The 18,618-nt window shown below is 33.7% G+C and overlaps 1 pseudogene; it reads right to left on the bottom strand.

Annotated features, from left to right (window-relative positions):
- Positions 1-502: 502 nt before the first annotated feature.
- LOC133201988 (uncharacterized) lies at positions 503-1,910 on the bottom strand (annotated as a pseudogene).
- Positions 1,911-18,618: the final 16,708 nt, after the last annotated feature.

The raw sequence follows: 18,618 nt of genomic DNA, 5'->3' as shown, positions 1-18,618 counted from the left end.
AAGGACTAAACAGTGTCTCTTAAATTAACTTCACACTCATCTTTTGTATTGCCCAATAACAAAACATCATCTACGTAAATAATATTCAAATGACCAAATTTCCTAAGTTCAGAAAAAACAGGCTTCATGATTTTAGTAAAAATACGTGGAGCACGGGCTAGTCCCATAGGTAAACAGGTGAACTGATATGTTTTTACTTTCCCACTTGAACCTAAGATATTGTCTACTACATTCAAGAATTTTTACAGAATAATATGTATCTTTGATATCAAGTGAACTAAACTTTCAATTTGGTTTAATTAAAGATAATGCGGACCTTAAAGTCTCCATCTTGAAATGATGATTGTCAACAAACTCATTTAAATTCTTTAAATTCAGAATTATTCTAAAAGACCCATCTTTCTTAGGACGCAGAAAAATATTTGAATAAAAAGAATTCTCACATAAAGTCTCATTCACATGAACTCTTTCCACAATTTTCTTCTTCAAAAATTTTTCTACTTTTCTGTGAGCTGCTTCATATTCAATTTCAGAAAATTTTAGTGAATTGGGTACATGAAATTGAAAAGGTTCTTATTTGAATTCTATCTTGTAACCTTTAACAACATCAAGAATCCAACTATCATGAGTCAATCTACACCAATTATGTAAAAAATCTTTGATTTTGCCTGCAGTAAAATTTTCAGGTGTGTTCTTCAATACAAACTGATCTACATATGTACAAATATTAGACATACTAACATCATGTGTAACTACTGATTTGACTCCCCCTTCTTCTTTTTCTTGTTGAAACTGAACTGTTTGGCCAAAAATTGCTCTTTCTGGCCCCATGCCTTGACTTCTTCCCGTAGCTATTGGAGAGTATGGGGATCCTGTATTTCCCACCATAATCTTTGTTCGATATCTTTTGCGCAAGTTTCTTTGCCTCTAGGACATTCTTCACTTGACTGCCCAAGTCATCTCCAAATAAATTTTCTGATGAGCTCTCTGCGGAACATAAACTAACAAACTGTTTGTTTTTCTCAGGCAGGATAATTTGTTCCCGCCTCTTGTAAGACAAGTTATGGAAAACACATTTCTGAAACTTCAAGATGTCACCACACAGCTGTTTTGCCTTCTTCACATCAACCAACCCTTTTTTTCGAGTTGCAATTAATGAGCATATCAAACAGTCTCAATGTCGGAATCATGGCTTTTCCTATAAAATTCTGAGTAGTCTGTAATTTAATGCCACTTGCTCTGTTTTTTGATGACATGTTTTCCCATATGACTTTGTTGACTTTTGGTGCAGAAACATTGTTAATGTTTTTGCCCTATCAACTTGTTGGAGATTTCTTTAATTTTCTCCTAGTTAGTTTTCGTCATGAACATTTTCTCCATTATCTTTGCAAGTTCAGAACTTAACGGCTCGCTTGTCTTGTCTTCATCACCAAAAAATTCTGACAGTTCATTAAGAGCAGAGACTTCGTCATCATCTGATGAACCATGAATACTATCGTCTTCCTCAATAAGGGAATTGAGTGCGTTATCGGCATCCGATTTATCTGAATTTTCTTCATCAGATTCATCATCGCTAAGTTCATGAGAAGGCCGATTACAAACAGTCAGTTTTGTTTTCTTGCGAGGAGGTGGCGAACTACTCTTGTTCAGTCCGTGTTTCCTCGAATAGTCCGGCCTTGTATCCACTAAGGACAGATCAGACTTCAAAGCAATAAGTTCTTTTTGAACTGATGACATATTCTTTGACATATCTGCAAAGTTACACATAAACATGTCAAACATACCATTCACAAAATATTACTCTGCATGGCAACTGGTGTCGAAGAATTCGACTTCGATTGCATCGTGTGATCATTACGAGCAGCATCCTCGTCAACTTGATCTACGAAGTCCAGCGGCTCATTAGCCATGACGAAAAAGAAAGAATACAGTATAAATCTGATTCTTTTAAATGCTAACTCCACACCCCTTGGCATGTAAAAGCAAATGGTGCAAGGGGCTAACAGTCCCTGCATCAGTGACGTCACTGAAACAAGTACTGCACATCTTGATCAACACGTGTTGAACAAAATGTGCAACGCTATAATATTCCCACATGGGAAAAAGCGCAAAAGAACAGTTACAAAACCAGTGAAAAATTTAATTGATAAATCCGAAAAGAAAGACCTAACAAAACTCGCGTCTGAACTATGAAAAGACACAAACTTCTACGATTACGTGACCTTGAACTTCATCTCATTTGAGACTGAGGCTCTCAACGGGGAAAAATTGTAATCATTGAATTATTCAGGGAATATGAAAATAAAGTTGAGTATGTCCTTAAATATTTTATACTCAGTGTGTTCTTTTTAATTTCATTTTTTAATCTAAATTTTAGAAATACAATCCTAAGTAAATTTCATAACTGTGAAAATTAGATACAGTAGAGAATACTTACTCCCCCATGGCACCTTATCCCACCTCTATTTGTATAGATTCAATTGTCTTTTGAAATTGATTAATGTTCGTTATCTCTATGTTTCAATAAGGTTTAAATTTTATGATTACATCTGTTTACTTGTCACCATCTTTCAATGCTATGACTTCTTTGAATTAGAATACAACTGAACAACTCCAATGAGTACTTTCAGTACTTTGATTTAGATATGTAGCGTTTCTTGTGTATGGCGTGCAACAAGCCAAGGCGAACAACCTGATATAAAAAAAAATTCATCTTAATTATGACTTATCAATACCAAATTCTGTACAAAAGGAATGAAGAAATTATCTATTTATAAACATTTATGAATGAAATTAATTTAAGAAATAAATCATCAAACATTAAATATATTTTAAAAACATTTTTTTTCAATATTTAAATTATATATGACATTTATAAATTTAAAAGATACACTGAAAAATAAATTTTCCTCGAAGTAGTAATTTGTATCTACTGTACAGCCATTTTTCGTCATATGAACTAAAAGAGCCCCTTAAAATCCATAAAGACTTTGCACATCACTTTGCCATACATGTGTGTCTGAAATTTAGATAAAAAGGCCATGGATTTTATAAACTACTTTTTGGCTGACCTTTTTGCAAAACAGACAGTAAAAGACAGATATAGATATAGATATAGATATATATATATATATATATATAAAACTTGTATACTACTTATAAAGAAGAAAACATTCAGGTTAACATCAACTGGCTTCCGAGCAAAAATCCTTTGAATTTAACTATTTGTCTCATATAGGCTAAAATAAATAATTCAATATATGAGGCAGATCAATTATTGTGTGAATCTCTCCGACGATAAATATATTGACAGACCGGAGAGCTACAGTTCCACCCATTAAAAAAGTGTACATCGCACGCAAAAAAGTGCGGGTTTTTTCTCCATTTATTTCTCCGTGCCAACTCAAAATATTACAAACGGTGTGTTTCTAACATATTCTTTTACTCTTTTTAGATTAAAACATTTGAAAAATTTCGATAGATTATACTGCTATTTTGGGTTGCAAGATAATTTGGTTCAGCAGTGTGGTTTTTTTTTAAATCCATCTTTTTTTGCAGTTGAGGTAAGAATTTCTTAGAAATTAATCCAGAACCGAGCGCAGCTTTTGTGCGCAATATATATACTTGTCAGTTTTTTCTATATGGGTTGCGCTGTAGCTCTCTGGTCGTCCATCCTAATCTTTACATAGCGAGATCTGCAGCAGATACGGAAGTAGATAACCTTCTGGTTAACCATCCGGACTTTCAATTCCTATAAATATATGTTTTTTGTTTTGTTTTGTTTTTCTAAAGACTGTCTTATGTCGTTATTAGTTCCTTAGGTGTATTAATAAATGTAAGGTTGCCATATTTTACTGATCATATGTCAGACACTTTAATCCAACCATATAATGAGATATATTACTGAAAGTATACAGATCTGGTCACTACAAGGTGACTTTACAAGAACTTCTAACCTACCATCGCTGTCATAGGATTAAGCCGATAAGAAGAGTTTGTTTACTACATGTACTTATTTTTACACTACACTGATTGAGAATGCTTTCATATTTGTTTGACTAATCATAGCTTAAGAAGATTTTTTCATATGTTTGATATTCTATTGTGGCCCATCCTATCCTCAGGGGACATGATCAGAACAAATTCAAATATACCTTACCTGAGGATGCTTCTGAATTAATATGACTAATCATGAATTTGTTATTTTTGTTAAGAAGATTTTAACGATTTATCCTATGCTTTGATCACCATTTATGGCCCCTCCCTACCCATGGGGGTCATGATTTGAACAATCTTGAATGTAAACTACTTGAGGATGCTTCCATATAAATATGTCTAATCATTGCTTTACTGTTCTTGAGAAGATTTTTAAAGCTAGTTTTTCCTATATATTTCTATGCAATACTTTGATAGCCCATTGTGGCCCCACCCTACCCCCGGGGGTCATGATTTGAACAAACTTGAATCTACACTACATGAGGACGCTTCTAAATAAATATCACTAATAATGGCTTTGCTGTTCTTCAGAAAGAGATTTTAAAAAAAAATTTCCTATATATTTCTATGTAAAACTTTGATCACCCAATACGGCTGTACTGTTCTTGAGAAGAAATTTTTAAGGATATTTCCTAAATATTTCTATGTAATACTTTGATCGTCCATTGTGGCCCCACCCTAACCCCCGGGGTCATGATTTGAACAAACTTGAATCTACACTACCTGAGGATGCTTCTACATAAATATCATTAATAATGGCTTTGCTGTTCTTGAGAAGAAAATTTCTAAAGATTTTTCCTATATATTTCTATGTAAAACTTTGATCACGCAATATGGCCCCACCCTACCCCCAGGGGTCATGATTTAAACAAATTTGAATCTTCATTATGTCAGAAAGCTTTCATTTAAGTTTCATCTTTTCTAGCCCAGTGGTTCTTGAGAAGAAGATTTTTTAATAGCGAGCGCAGCAAGCGGCGCGAAGAGCCGCTCGTCACTGCGAGCTCTTACGACAACGCCTGGGCGAAGAGAAAATTCGGACTACTGCACATTCATTCAATAGAATTTTTCCGCAGTAATTCTGGACCCACAATGCATCGCTTGTTGTTCTTGCTGCTTACTTCGTTCGCGCGGTAACAACTAAAAATTCACAAGAAATAAACTCACCTTAATTTAATGGATATTGCATACAGAAAGTAGATTAAACGTTCTTTGTTAAAATCTTCGCACTTTTTAACCCTTTTGCTGCCGTACATATTTCCAGTTCAAATTACGTACAGTGCCGTGACAGTTTTCTTTTACGTTGAATCTATGATGTAACGTAACTGTGACGTCACAAACAATGTAGGTAACTTAGGTGTAAATGGGTTTCGCCTCTGCAGAAAATCGTTATAATAGAGACATTATAAAAGAACAAATTCTACAACGACAGGCCCCTCCGAAAAAAATACATTTACAGAACACACAAAATTTATGCTCAAATAATTTTTTAGTAGATTAGGTAGGGGGGTATATTTTTTTTAAATAAGAACAATATATAACGTCAAGTACCCGTGGATCAAGTATATACTGCATAATATAATGATCGCAACACGAGTAAAGTTAAAAATATACAAATATACAAATGCAGTGTAATTGAAACACAGTGATTCATAAATAATTACTTATAAGTTTTAGGGTTTCTACATGTACCAGTGAAAGTGTTCTTAAACATGGAAATTCTATCGGACTTGAAAACGGTTAATTTCGGTTCGTACACCTTATACATATTTTTGAACGTAGACCTTACATATTATCACATGCACCAGGCCCGTAGCAATAGTTTTAAAAGTCAGGGGGGACCTTCACAAAAAATCTGACAAGCCCTCTCCCCAAAAAAACATTGTTCCGAACACAAAAATCCTATTTCGTATGTGTGTGTGTGTGGGGGGGGGGGGGTCTTACTTTTTTTTTGGTGAACATTAAAAATCATTGAGCTCGCCAGTGCTTGACCTTACAGCAAAAAAAGTATGTGGGGGCAGCATCAAATAAAGATTTAACATTAAAAAATTTAACTCAGAAAAAAGTCCCCCCCCCCCTCCCCCGTGTTATACGGGTCTCTGCACACTCACACCTTTCCCTGAACCATTTGTATTGTTTTAAATTATTATTATTTTATATTTGTTCAAACGTTTATATGTTGATCTTTTCCTGTCACATTTTGTAATCGTGTTATAAATAATAACCTGTAATACACCAACTAAGACGTACGTTAGGTCCAATAGTAAGTTTTCTTCGTCCGAGCGGCAACTCGGATGCAATCTGTGGATTGTTTGAGTCAATCAAATGAAAAGACTTTGATTTATTAAAACTTATTTTGTCCTTTATTGTGGTTTTATTACAACATTTTTTCTAGAGTTTATGACTTGAATCACAGGCATTTCTTTCTGTAATAATTTTTGACCCATGGTGTAATAATGTTATTTTTATGTTATGGGTTAAAAAAAGTGCCAGTGCTTTGAACTTGGTGCAAGATATATAAACACCTTCAAGGTCCTTAAAAAATTAAGAAGCATTTCATTTGTTAAAACTAAATATTCCGTCAACATGTAACTTACAATGGGCATCTACATGTACATGTAAGTAGTGATTGACCTTAAAAAGTATAAAAGTTTTCATATGTTTTTAAAACAGAGTACACGATCATGCCAAACATTTTGCCGATCGACATCACTTAATGTGCGATCCTACAACTGAAATAACATGGTTGATAAATAACGGACAAGGTTACTACTGCACATGTATATATAAGTATATTATGATTTTTCAAAATTACAACGGAGAAGTGAGGAACATTTGAGCAAAGGGAAACGTTAATTGACATATCTAATTCATTAGAAATGCCACGCATAGCTGTTAGAAAATAAAGTAATATATTACTACTAGTTTAAGTTTCGTTGAGAGGAAATCAAGATATTAGGGGTATTTGCTTGGGGTGGGGGTGGTACTTGCCCCAATTTCGACAGACAAGATATTTTGCCTACCCTTTGATTGTAAATACCTACATCAATTCTTGCATTAATTTAATAATCTGACACGAGAAGCATGCGAAAAAAGTATGACCACGCTAATACCCCCCTCCCCCCCCCCCTCCCCCGGCAGTTAAAATCAATAATTCGTGCCTAAAAGAAACCTGTATCGGTCATTTGAACAAAGAGAATGGATGGAATTAATTGGATGGGGACATACACTGTATATACATGCAGAGGTTCTATGTCACAGTTGTTTCTTGCAGAAATTAATAAGAGCCGTAATTGCTCAATGGACATAAGCAGTCTTCTCCGGCAATTGGCGATGTCATGCACTGACTACATGTATTCCAGAATTGAAGGTTTATCTGTAAAGTTCCTTGTATCTTTGCCGAATTTCTTTGATTATGTGACATGTAATCTGTTGTAAACTGCATTTCTCTGTATAAAATAAACTCTTTGTTATGCTCCTGAGGTTAAAACTTTAAAATCGGTCAAAAGGCTCTTCAAGGCGTAAATGTTACATTGTTAAACTGTATACTATATAATGCCGATTTAAGATAAAAAAAAATATTTACAAAAATTACAATTATATGATATTGCATTACTAGTATTTCCACGATCAAAACACTAAGTTCTTGTAGGTGATGGTAAATTATTCTCGTGTTTAAAATAATTTTTTTTCTACCATTGGAACTTTGATTGATTGTATAGTTCAGACAAGGATTGAAAATGTTGATAAAATTGCTTAATTTCAAATCAGAATGCATTGTTTACATTTTCTAAAGATCAAGACAAATGAATGATTGATTGATTATTATTGTTTAACGCCGAGTCGGCAATATTTCAGCCATATTTCGGCGATCAAATTAAGTGTATTTGCCCATTTATGAAGTTTTAGGTTTCTCTGGCGGCCCCCAGTGAGCCTACTCTTTTTCGAAAACCAGAGAAACGATCTTTTACGTGTCATGGGGGTTGTTATCCTCGACACGGGGCACCATTGAACGTCCCATCCGACGGACTCAAAAATTTAAAAGTATGTAAATAGTTAAAATATATATATACAAAATTCTTAAGTTATATCATTTTAAATTTTGCAGTAAAAATCAGTTTCATGTAAAAATTCTAAAATTGTATAAACATTTATATTTGTAAAAAGTTCATGCATCGTTTGCACATTTTTAAAAAGTCTACTTCGAGTAGGAGAAAAATCGGTACAATCCAAAAGAATATGACTGATAGTTAACGGACATTCACAGGATATACATTCTGGTTGTAATTCTCGAGTAAGTAAATATTCATGTGTTATTTTTGAATGACCAATACGTATTCTAGAAATAATCACTTCGTCTTGACGTTTCAAGCCGAAATCAGATGATTTGTTGACTTTGTTTTCTATAGCATAAAGCGTACTTGTATCACAAAATTCCCAATAAATCAAGACAAATGAAATACCCATTTAAAATTCCTTTTCTTTCAGATAATTTTCCAGTAAAAGAATGGTAAAATGATTGATTGTTTTCTTTAACAAGAGGCCAAAATGGCGCGAAACTCCGAATGATGACGGAACGTCATAATCAGTTTTACCTGTGACGTAATGAGTTAACAGTAGGCCCAAAATAGGCCCATGGCACTTAACGTAGTTTTTGAAAATAGGCCCAAAATAGACCCGCGGCACAAAGAATGTTGAACTTTGTTTCTGGAAATGCAACTAACATACGACGTCATGTGACGTCAGAGTCTAGACGTTCCAAATGTCTCGTGCGGTTTGAAGAGGCGGAACTTAAAACGAAGTGAACAATGCGCTCGCCCCAACGGTTGCACCGTCAACATATTACAACCGCCAAATTTTCACTATTTCTTAGTTATCTCCCCTTGAAAGAGGGTGTGGCTCTTCATTTGAACAAACTTGAATCCTTTTTACCTAAGGATACTCTGTGCCGAGTTTGGTTGAAATCGGCCAAGTAGTTCTTGAGAAGAAGATGAAAATGTGAAAAGTTTACGACGACAACGACGACGACAGACAACGGGCAAATTTTGATCAGAAAAGTTCACTTGAGCCTTAGGCTCAGGTGAGCTAATAAACAGGAAGTGTAAGTTCGTAAATTCGAGATCTCGATCTCGATTCAAATTTGACATCGGAAAGAAAAAATTCCATATTTTTTCATTTTTTTCCCCTAAAAATTCAAAAAATCGAAAAAAAAGTAAAAAAAAAAAATCTGGCCTAACATGAGATTGTGTACAAAGGCGCTATCACTTTACACTCAGTGGTGACATACTCCTGTTGATTCCCATTATTATAACGAGCAAAAGAATATCTACATGTACATAATTTTCGATGGAATATAATTTAGCATATCCAATCTGAAAATCAGACTACACGATGTAGGAGACGGGTTTTTTTTTTCCACATTCCTGGTTCTGTACATCAGGGACATGAGAGCTCAGTAACAATGCATAATTTAATTAATAACAAAGCAAACTGTTATAACAGTGTAAAATTTAATAATAAAGCAAACTGTAATAACTGGATTGTAACATTTTGTGCTATTACATTTTGCTTCGAGATCTACCTTCTTATCAATTCTGAGATATTCTATCTAACCATGACCTAAAAATTAGGAAAAACTAAAACCAAAAAAAAAAAAAAATGCAGTTGCGGATCCCGCAGGAAGGTAGAGACAGAAGGTTCAGTCCTTCCGTGATGTTCAGATCGAATGCTTAAAGTAGCAAAAGAATGACCTTGAAAACCCCCTCCTACCCAACCTGAAGACACAAAACGCTCCTATGTTATGAATATGAGTTACCATATTCTACAAACCGAATTTATATATCTGAACAAGGGCCGTTCTTTCTTTCGACAATTCATTAGACATCTATTGACTCTTCGGATTACAAATTGGACTCTAATTTTTTGGACATCAACTTAATTATTACTTTTGGAGTTTTAGTTTTACGCTCTTCTGGAATATTTTGGACGGGTCTTTAAAACTTTTGCTACAACCGGCATATTGGTCTATTCTGGTGAAATTTCAGAAACATCCGTTTAAAAATCTATACGATCACGGTAGTTTAATAAACTTTTCAGAAAACTTACAAATTTTGTTATTGGCTTACAAATGTTTCATAAACACAGTCAGAAAAAAGCGGCTGGTTTTGGAGTACTTCTCAAAACAATACATTGCTTTAATTGTTACATAACCTTAGAGACAAATTGTGTGTTTTGATGATATTCAAATCAAAAGGTGGCAATAAACAGTTTAGAGAGTACATTAATTAGTGTGTCTGATACCGGAAATTATTTTTAAAGGATATAATATTTTTTTTAAAAACACTCTTTTAAATTAAATCCTATCTAAAATAAGTATGAAAATTTAAATGTGTTGTAATTGTACTTTCAACAGAATAAAAAATGTATTTAAATAAATACAAAGTTTATTTAAATAGGTTAACTTGTTTTCATTCATTTCTATTATTAAAAAAAATAATCTAAACAATAATTTCCATGTCCATTTTAATTTTTTTTAAATAGGTATATAATCTGTACAAAATAATGCTTTGTAATGCTATGTAATGTCAGCATTTGAAATGTAATGCATTACATTTCCATTACATGTAATGCAATTTTTTTGGCATTACACATTACTAGCATTACTTCGAGTTCAAGTAATGCATTGGAATGCATTACCATTACATTTAGCATTACCCCAAGCCTGACTCCTGCACATCAAGCAGTCAAACTATTAGCATGATTGTAATAAGCAATGGGTCCTCTACCAAAATTATGAAATTCAGGGCCCCAGGGTCAGGGGCAGTGGTGCTAGATAGGGTGGGGCTATATAAATGTAGATCATATTGTGAAAGTACATTATTTCTTTGAAAGCTGCATTTGAACCCGGGTTGACCTTTAAAAAAGTCTAACATTTAATCCAATTTATCTGGAAAAAAAGTTTTAGACTTTCTTAGAGGTCAACCGGGTTCAAACGCAGTTTTGAATGAATAAACGAATCCGGTGACACCGATATCGCAAGTAAGTGTTCTACCGTGATAAATGTTTTTAGGTCAGCAGAATCGGTATTTTTAATCGCATTTCCATTGCAAAATGAAATGAAAACTCAAACATATCTGAATATTGAAGACCCGAAAGCAACTTCTACAGAAGAAGACAACATGGAGACATTCGCCGTAAACATTGTAGAGCTGAGAGACTAAAAAAGAAATGGCAATACAAAATGAATTAATTTTGGATTTAATTTTTTTTTTATTTATGCATTGATTTTTTGATGTTGTTGAATGAATACATCAGATTTACACACGCAAAATGCGTGGACTTTTTTTATTGTTTATTTACCACATCTTCATATCTAGTATATTTCTTTCCAGTGTTTATTTTTTTAATTTTTGTTTTCATTTTATATATTTCAAAAATATCTTGAATAAAATAATAAAGCAGAAAACGTTTCTTCATCCATTTCCACTTTCAATATCCATCAAACTGTTCAAAAAAAATGTTCAAACACTGTTCGTTTTATCTTCACATTTTTCATATTGAAGTTTCTGACTTGGAGAACTGTGTTACATAAATGTTAAGATCCACTGTTAATCAGATTTGTTGAAATCTCTCGTGATGGTTCTCGGGGTATTTTCAAATGAATCGAAAAATCTACAGGATCCGCAAAAAAAAAAACAAAAACAATACCATCCTCTCTGCCGCATCTGTCAGTAGTCACCGGCAAGAAGCTTGCGTGTACACACGATTTGAGCTCCCTATTTTGACAATTCATAGTTTTCATGTTAAGTACAACCTGTGGAAATTTGCCATATATTATTACGGTAACCTCATCGGTAATGGTACATCAAAAGTAGTATAGTATCTGTGTGGGGCGATCAAACAACATATTCTTTTGCTGTCCGAAAGCAACAGAGAGACAATTAAAAGAAGGATTATCCGGATTATTGGTAAAGAGGGTTAGTTTGTGTTTATTCATCACGATAGCGGCAAACGGGGCAGGATTGAATTCTCATGATTTGCATGTTTTTCTTACAATGTAGACAGCAGGGATATTGATGACAGCGTCTACAAATCCAGGAACTTTTTGTATTGTCTTTCAAACAGATAAAACAATGATCAATTTGAATAGACCTTTTCTTACTGACCCATTTAGGGATCCATACACGTGAACAGTGTTCGTAGAAGTTTCCAAGTTCAACATGACAACAGTCATCGTCTCTGTCTCCTGGTCTGAGATACTGTTTCATGATTGTATGACCATTGCAATAACGCTCCTGGTATATTTCTACCTCAAACATCCACAATTGTGCAAAAAATTTGCAAACCCCTATTCCTTTTTTTTTTTTCTTAATCTCATATATCCCTTCGCTATCATTTCCCCTGAAGATTGAAGGTAATATCTCCAAATGATATATTGAATGATCGCCTTATCATATTCGTACAGATCATGCATATCTCTCCTAAATGTTTCTTCTAGGACCCGATCTCTCAATTCGTATATAAAACACAAGTTTTCAGACCTCGAATCTTTGTACGATTGTCTTACTAACTCTTTCCTTTCTCCATCCATATTTTCAAGGTGTCGTAGCCCTTACTCGTTTCAACTATAGGAATGAAAGTCCGTGGCGTGAACAAATGGGCAGATCCCGAATAGATCATTTCCGTGATCGACAAATGTGACGTCATACAAAGAAAATAAATATATTTGGATGTTTTTTCTATCTTTGTCATCCTGTGAAGAAGAGAGTTCAAAAGACTACGTCTTTATTTGATAGCGCCTCTAATTTTGTAGAGACAGATTCTTGTGCATATCATACGTGGAGCGACAACACAATTCTTCCCTTGATTGCGAACCTTCTTGGAACCACGTCTTGGGGTTTCAATACTAACTTCATTTGGTCGTACCAAGACTTGTATTTCTCATATACATGTAGAATATAAATAAAATATAGTTTATTCTGCAGATAAATTTAACTGAAAGTAACAGAGTTTTTAAGAGTTATATACCCCCCCCCCCCCACACACACACACACACACACAAATACTCCATCCTCCCCTCCTCTTTAGCATGTTTATATAAATATGAGTCTTAAAAACCGATATTAAAATCGTCGCATAATCCCATTGCAATTATTCTTCCCATTTGAAAAAGTTCAAACAATTTCCTCCTAATATGTTGACGGTGCGACCGTTGGGGCGAGCGCATTGTTCACTTCATTTTAAGATCCGCCTCTTCAAACCGCACGAGACATTTGGAACGTCTAGACTGTGACGTCACATGACGTATGTTAGCTGCATTTCCATAAACAAAGTTTAATCAAAGTACTGTGAGTACTGATAGACGATGGCATGAATGATTTTGTTTGATTTTTTGTTTGTTTTAATTAAAACGTCCCTCTCGGGAATTTTTCACTCATAATGAGACGCCACCATTGCCATTGGTGGGCTTCAAATTTTATATCTATACTCAGCACTCAGGGCCATTGTGCAGTGAGGGATCTTTTTCTGGCCAGCACTTACTGCGACATGGGACCTCAGTTTAACAGTCTCATCCGAAGGACCGGTCTCCACGTCCCGCAGTGGGATTCAAACCCGTGACGTAAGGATGGACTCCTTACTCCGTGACTCTAGAGCAAATGCTCTAATTACTGCGCCACATGGCCACTGGCATGAATGAATTAAATAGAATAAAATGATATGAGAATCTGTAAAATGATATTGAAGTTATGAAAGTTTGTTCAATTTTTCACAATACATGTATTAATTTGATAAGTTAATTTATATTTGCGTCAGTATAATGAGGACATGTATTAATTGAAGTTGTTAAGCAATTTATTGCATGAAATTTTCTACATTTATTTAGTTTTATTATAAAATTATGTTTGAAGAAAAAAATGCGCTGAAATGCCAGAAACGAAAGCTCGATCATTTCAATCTTTTTTTTCATTAATTAATACTTAAAACAATTCATTTTACCCTAAATGTTAAATTAAGGGAATCAAAGGTTCTAATATATTCATGTGGTGACCGAATATATTTATTTTAAGACAGTTTTCGTGCATGTGTGGTTCCATTTAGGTGCGCTTCCAAGTAAGATGTGCATTTTTTTTTGTAGAAATGTGTTTGAGATATTATAGGAATAATTTAAAATAACCCTATTGTGAGTTGCAGATATGAGCGAGTATTAGTAAATTCCGAATTCATTGCACCTTCTTCGCATAATTTGAAAATAATCATATCAGCATGCATTTCAGTGATATCAAGTATCGAATGAAAAAGTTAAATTTTACAACAAAAAGTGTCATGAAAGCGTGGTGTGTTGAAGTTAGAAATTGTGACTTAATAATTTAAAATCTTATACTCAGTGATTAATTATCAAATTTTGCTAATCTGGAGTAAAATTGAACTCACAATATTTTTTTAAACAAAAACTAACTTTTCTTAAAATATACGGTAAAAAGAGAAATGATGAATGACTTTTGGCGTTGTACTGTTGTTTTGCGCGACATAAATCATATGCTGAAAGATAATGAAATAGAATTTATCTTTGAATCTCAATCTTTGCCAAATTTCCAGCAATTTACTTATTTCTATAAGGTTGAAAGACTTCAAGAATTGTACAGTAGTTTTACCTATTTGTTTGATATATATATTATATACTATTCGAAAAGAAAAAAAGAACAGAATAACAAAATATCTTTCACGCTCTATTTCTCTTAATATCTTAATATGCACTGACCCCGCAAGCCATTGTGTAATACGAAGTTTTGAAAACACACGTAGGAGAAGGCTGACCTAAATCAAGCCTACTGAATTCGCAAGAAAATCCTAATATTTCATGTAAATGTATTTGTGTAGCTTTTTTTCTTACACTTTTTAAAGGGTAAATTTTATTCTAGGCACGATAGAATTTTCAAATACAAATGAAATATATGGGTAACTTTTGTTCGTCACAGTCTTATAATTATAGCTTTGATAAATTAGCATCCTTTCAGTAGATTTTGTGTCCGAGATAATTAGGCAATGCCTTTTGTTTTTAGATAGAACCGTAATAAACTTTGCAACATGGCATCGTATCTGCCTTCAATAACTTTCTTTTATGCAAACTTTAAGAGGACGTGATTTTTTTTCTATTCCGAAAATATATCTTTCTCTAATATAGTATCGTCAACAGATACTAGAAATTCAAATAATCAAAAGACACCGTAAAATTTCAATAAACTGTATAAGTATTATTGTATAAAAATTCCACAAAACGCCTCAAAAAAATTAAAACAGGCAGTTCTGCAATAAGGAATACGCAGTCCTCGAATCATGTTTGTGAATTTTCGGAAATGGAGAAATTTAGGGATCGACGCTTTCCAACATGGAGTATCTCGTAATTAGGGAATACCAAATTGGGAACATCTCGTAATTCGTGTTTGTCGCACATCCAACAGCGAAGAAACCGCCGAGAGTGTGTTGGTTTAACAATAATTATTTTATTTCCTAAGATGGTAAAGTGTAATGTGAAACCATTATCCATAAATATTTTCCCCCAGATTTTTTTACTTTTAATAAATTTTATTGAAATTTTACATTTACACAACGTAAAAAGGCCGTGTATACGAACAGACTTTTTGTATTTGTTTCATGTTCAGCAAACTTTCTGTACGAATTGATTCTGTGGTTTGCATACGAACTGACTCCTTATATACGAATCAGTTTTTGTACGAATTAACATTAAGTCGGCGTAATTTAATGAATATTCATGAGGCGAGAAATATTATAACGGCAAATATCAGGAATTAAACTTTGCGCCCATCAACAAAATGTCATTGAAATAACTTGAGAAACATGTACATTTTATTTTCGAACATCGAAACGACCCCACTTTCATTATTTTGTCTCTGCAAAAATCGCCGCTAGGGTCCCCGTGATTTTACACTGTTGTTTATTCATAGCCCAGACCAGCAGCAATAGCCTGTGGCTATAAATAGCCACCGTCTAAAAAGTGCACATATTTTAACAAAGAACGTTTAATCTACTATCTGCATGCAATATCCATTAAATTAAGGAGAGTTTATTTTTTGTGAAATTTTAGTTGTTGTTACCGCGTGAATGAAGTTAGCAGAGAGAACAAGAAGCGATGCATTGTGGGTCAGAATTACTGCGGAAAAAAATTCTATTGAATGAATGTGCAGTAGTCCGAATTTTCTCTTCGCCCAGGCGTTGTCGTTAGAGCTCGCAGTGACGAGCGGCGCTTCGCGCCGCTCGCTGCGCTCGCTATTATTTTTATGTGAAATATCACACTTGGAAATGTACGTGGATCATATCGCCCATACGATTTTGTGCGAAATTGATAATACAATACATAATTATCTCTTTGGTAAACAACGTTTCATCTTTCAAATATAGCGATAGACACTACCCAGTGAGTACCTTATATCACTCGTCAGCTTTTTAGAAAAGTTCAGTCAGATCCTTTAACTTCAAATCTATTTATTACAATTTAATTTTTATAACATATTTAGTTTAAACAATGAAAATTATTCAACATTCAATTAAAAAACTGCTCATAAATACACAAAGAAGCAAGATTTATGAGGGACTATTTCTTGTGGTGGAAGGATATTTTGAAGAAAATTCTTCAAATCTACACATCTGTTAAATTTAATATATTGGAACTTTAGCCCCACATATTTTTACTTAGAGAATATTTTCCGTTATGATATGCTAGGAATATTAAATATAGGTCTCAATTTATATTCTTAGCATTCACTCAACAGATTTTGCCAAGTAATGAAGATATATTAAATTAAGAAGTCAAGATAAAATTTACACCATTTTTTGGCCTGAAAATCGCACATTTTGACCAATATCTCAAAATTTATATCACTGACCCCAACTTTTTCTTCTTTTGTTTTTAACAACACGATATTTCCTACCGATCAGCACTTAAGTCATTAAAAGTTTGATACAAGAAAATGTCGATCACGAACCAATACGACACACAAATCTATTGACGTTTTTAAGAGACTTTCAGGTCAAATTTCACCATGTGCTTGATACACAAGGCTTTGTCAACAATCGGCTTGTAATTTATTCGCATTCCGGTAGTGAGTTATGATGATGTAACAAAAATCATGGACTTGTGTCTGATACATATATTTTAAGATTACATATACTTAATACAAATTTACACACAAAGAAAAAAATTAAGTTTACAAAAACATAAAAAGGTATGATTGTCACACACGATTTGTACAGTTTTCACATAAAAAGAATATTCGACACATTTCGTCTGTAGTCGTTTCACCAGTTCTGGTATTCTAAGGGATTTCACATCGCACATTGAAGCATCCCTAGCTGATTTTGATGATCGTCTTGCAGGGAATGAAGTACGGTGTTATCTAGTTTGGGAACCGCTTTGTCAACGCCACTCATATGTGATTTTAGATTCAAATATTCGAGAGAACGGAGGCAAATCCCCATCTTGGTATGTATGAGGTTTTCTTCATTTTCTGGTTTCCAGTATTTCCTTATGTTAACACAGGGACAGTCTCCTTTTACCGTTAAGAAAATATTAGCACGGATGTGATAGTGGAGGTCTTCTTTCTTGTTCAAGGCTGCGTAGACCATATCAGTTGCAAGCGTTAGGCTTTTAAATAGCTGCAAGTTTAAACTGATGCCTTTCTTGGAAGGGACCTAACGATTTTTCGTTGATTTCCATTCTCGTACGTCAACTCGACGTTCACCATTGCTTAATGTACACGCTGGAATGTATCACTCGTTTCTTAGATGTAGACTGTTTTGGGTAGAAGACATGTTGTGATAAGTTTTTAGCTTATTGAATGTACATATATTTAAATAGAAACTTAAAGATCTTAAATCGGAACACTGTCATTTCCGAATATTTTTCCGATTGATTTATAACGATCAAGTGTCTACATCTTATACATGTATAATGACCAAACGGAAGTTTGTCAAATGAAACGTTTAATGATTAAGTTTGATTTTTAATCAAACAAGGATGTGAAATAATAAGATACAATCGTACATTACTCATGAACATCAATCCTTTCCGAATTATGTTTACTGCATTGATACACATCTTTTAAATATTTTTGATCTAGCATGTATTTTAAATATTCCTTAAATGGAAAACTCTTCTTAATATTGGGGTCTATTCTGACTTTTATTTATTTCATTTGTAATGAACCGAATTACGGAATTCTATATACCGGTAGTTCAATTTAATATTGTTTTATCGTTAAACGTTTGAACGAGTATCTTAATCTATATGAAACTAAATGTTTCTCAAGTATTGGTTCGAGGATTTGTGATAGACTATCGATCCGTCTCTGAAAACGACATCTGTCCACAGCCATTAACATCCATTCTCCCTTACGATCCTCATAAGGAACGTTAATTATTGTATCATCACCTACAAATCTTACAATCTTTTTCATTGCATTATATTAATCCAGAGCAATTGGGTACAATCTTTTGTATTCATTTTTTTACAAAGAAAATATCAAATTTGCCTCCTCTTATCAGAACATATAGCAAATATATTCTCCCCCGACTTTATACACTTCATACATACTCTTGGAATACACATTG

This window comes from Saccostrea echinata, unplaced genomic scaffold (assembly GCF_033153115.1).
Source record: "Saccostrea echinata isolate AGI-Se365-2 ecotype Australia unplaced genomic scaffold, CSIRO_AGI_Sech_v1 ptg000046l, whole genome shotgun sequence".
In the NCBI taxonomy this organism is placed as follows: Eukaryota; Metazoa; Mollusca; class Bivalvia; order Ostreida; family Ostreidae; genus Saccostrea; species Saccostrea echinata.
The sequence above is the reverse complement of the archived record's forward strand: the minus strand, read 5'-3'. Positions and strand labels throughout refer to the sequence as shown.